Source organism: Hyla sarda, chromosome 2 (assembly GCF_029499605.1).
Source record: "Hyla sarda isolate aHylSar1 chromosome 2, aHylSar1.hap1, whole genome shotgun sequence".
Lineage (NCBI taxonomy): Eukaryota > Metazoa > Chordata > Amphibia > Anura > Hylidae > Hyla > Hyla sarda.
The window spans coordinates 81,114,385-81,117,633 of record NC_079190.1 but is presented as its reverse complement, the minus strand read 5'-3'; the positions used below and the strand labels follow the sequence as shown (position 1 = coordinate 81,117,633).

Below are 3,249 nucleotides of genomic sequence, written 5' to 3'. Positions count from 1 at the left end.
TCGGGGGCATTAGTGTGTTTTGGGCATCTGACTCTTATGGGCAACTGTAGGAGATTCAGGGATCCAATTCAAAATCTGTAAGACAGTGGTTTCCAAACTGTGGCCCTCCAGATGTTGCAAAACTACAACTCCCAGCATGCTCAAACAGCCGTTGGCTGTCCGGGCATGCTGGGAGTTGTAGTTTTTCATCATCTGGAGGGTCACAGTTTAGCCCCTTAAGGACTCAGGGTTTTTCAGTTTTTGCATTTTCGTTTTTTCCTCCTTACCTTTAAAAAATCATAACCCTTTCAATTTGCCACCTAAAAAAACATATGATGGCTTATTTTTTGCATCACCAATTCTACTTTGCAGTGACATCAGTCATTTTACCCAAAAATACACAGCGAAACAGAAAAAAAAATCATTGTGCGACAAAATAAAAAAATGCCATTTTGTAACTTTTGGGGGCTTCCGTTTCTACGCAGTGCATATTTTGGTAAAAATTACACCTTATAATTATTCTGTAGGTCCATACGGTTAAAATGGTACCCTACTTATACAGGTTTAACCTTTTAAGGACGGCGGGCATATCCATACGCCTCCGTTTTAAAGTCCTTAAGGACTGAGGGCGTATGGATACGCCCGTGGGAATTCATGGGAAATCATTCAGCGGGCATCCCGACACATCGCCGAGGGGGATTCTGAGACACCACACCCATGTCGGCGATCGCAGGAAATCGCATTTCAAGTCAGACATGCGATTTTCTGCTATTCTGGGCTGATCGGGTCTCTGGTGACCCGATTGCCCGGAAAATAGGGATGACCGGAACTGTCAGTGACAGCCCCGATCATCCTGAGGGATAGGAGCGAGGTCGCAGTGGTGCGATCTCCTCCTATCCCCTGCCATTAGTCAGAAATTAATTCTGACCAATGGCAGCGCACGGCAGGGTGCATGACGGGCAGAATGGAGGGAGAAGATGCCGTGGGGACCGCCGATCATCGGTGGAGACAGCAGAGATCAGCAGCGCAGGTAGGGAGGCGACGGTGGGGGGGAAGAAAGGTGGCTGTAAAGCGATATTTACTGCTGCCCTTCTAGTGGTTGGCAAACTGCAACTCCCAGCATGCCCAGGCAGCCAAAGGCTGTCTGGGCATGCTGGGAGTTTTAGTTTTGCAACATCTGGAGGGTCACAGTTTGGAGACCACTATTACAGTGGTGCCAAAATGGTAGCCCTCCAGATGTTGCCAAACTACAACTCTGAGCATGCCAAGACTGCCCAGGCATGCTGGGAGTTGTAGTTCTGTAACATCTGTCACTTCAGATTTTGCAATTTTCATTACCATTTTGAAAATTGCTGCTATACTTTGAAGCCCTGTAATTTTTTCAATAAGTAAAAATATGTCTATTTTATGATTCCAACATATAGTAGACATATTGTATTTGCGAATCAATATAAAATTTATTTGGAAATCCATTTTCCTTACAAGCAGAGAGCTTCAAAGTGCAAAATTTTCATGAAATTTTGTGATTTTTCACCAAGAAAGGATGCAAGTAACGACGGAAATTTACCACTGAAATAAAGTAGAATATGTCACGAAAAAACAATCTCAGAATCAGAATAATCGGTAAAAGCGTTTTAGAGTTATTAATGCTTAAAGTGACAGTGGTCAAAATTGCGAAAAAGGGCTCAGTCCTTAACCCCTTAAGGACCAAGGACGTACCGGTACGTCCTGAGTCCTTTCCCTTTCTATAGCGCGCTGCAGTGATCGCGGTGTCGCGCTATTAACCCTTTAGACGCGGCGTTCAAAGTTGAACGCTGCGTCTAAAGTGAAAGTGAAACAATGCCGGTTAGCTCAGGGAGCTGTTCGGGATCGCCGCGGCAAAATAGCGGCATCCCAAACAGCTGTTAGACACGAGAAGGGTCTCCTACCTTGCCTCCTCGCTGTCCGATCGCCGAATGACTGCTCAGTGCCTGAGATCCAGGCATGAGCAGCCAAGCAGCAGAATCATTGATCACTGGTTTCCTATGAGAAACCAGTGATCAATGTAAAAGATCAGTGTGTTCAGTGTTATAGGTCCCTATGGGAGCTATAACACTGCAAAAAAAAAAAGTGAATAAAGATCATTTAACACCTTCCCTAATGAAAGTTTGAATCACGCCCTTTTCCCATTTAGAAAAAAAACGGTGTAAATAAAAATAAACATGTGGTATCGCCGCGTGCGGAAATGTCATCATTATAAAAATATATCGTTAATTAAACCGCACGGTCATTGGTGTACGCGCAAAAAAATTTTTGGTCACTTTTTATATCATGAAAAAATGAATAAAAAGTGATCAACAAGTCCGATCAATACAAAAAGGGTACCGCTAAAAACTTCAGATCACGGCGCAAAAAAATTAGCCCTCATACTGGCCCATACGTGGTAAAATAAAAAAGTTATAGGGGTCAGAAAAGGACAATTTTAAACATATACATTTTCCTGCATGTAGTTATGATTTTTTTTAGAAGTATGACAAAATCAAACCTATATAAGTAAGGTATCATTTTAACCGTATGGACCTACAGAATAAAGAGAATGTGTCAGTTTTACTGAAAAATTTACCGCGTAGAAACAGAAGCCCCCAAAAGTTACAAAATGGCGTTTTGTTTTCAATTTTGTCTCACAATGATTTTTTTTTCCGTTTCGCCGTACATTTTGGGGTACAATGACTGATGTCACTGCAAAGTAGAATTGGTGGGGCAAAAAATAAGCCATCATATGGATTTTTAGGTGCAAAATTGAAAGGGTTATGATTTTTTAAAGGTAAAGAGGAAAAAACGAAAGTGCAAAAACGGAAAACCCCCTGGTCCTTACGGGGTTAAGGGGTTAATTTTGTGGTACTTCTGGAAAATAATCATAACTACATGCAGGAAAATTTATACGTTTAAAAATGGGTTGCGGGCTGCGCGGCGGGGAGGGGGTACTTTGAATGGGTGAACTAAGGGGGAAGGGGAGTGAGTTGAGCGGCGCAACGGGGCGGGGGAGGGTCACGGGCTGCGCGGCGGGGAGCGGTATGTGTGGCCATGACAGATCCGGTGTTCACCTATACAGGGTGCCTCCAGTTGTTTCCCCACTACAACTCCCAGCATGCCCATGCCAATAGATGTCAGGGCAAGCTGGAAGTTGCAGTGGGGAAACAGCTGGAGGCACCCTGTATAGGTGAACTACGGGCGGAAGTGTCGGCCCCAGCAGGCATCAGTGACGTGGTGCCTGCTGGGGAAGTCTGCCTG

General features: G+C 44.2%; 1 protein-coding gene across 1 annotated transcript in view; it reads left to right on the top strand.

The window, feature by feature from the left end:
- CCNT1 (cyclin T1) overlaps positions 1-3,249 on the top strand; it is a 70,744-nt gene that overhangs the window by 204 nt on the left and 67,291 nt on the right. The window lies entirely within an intron of this gene.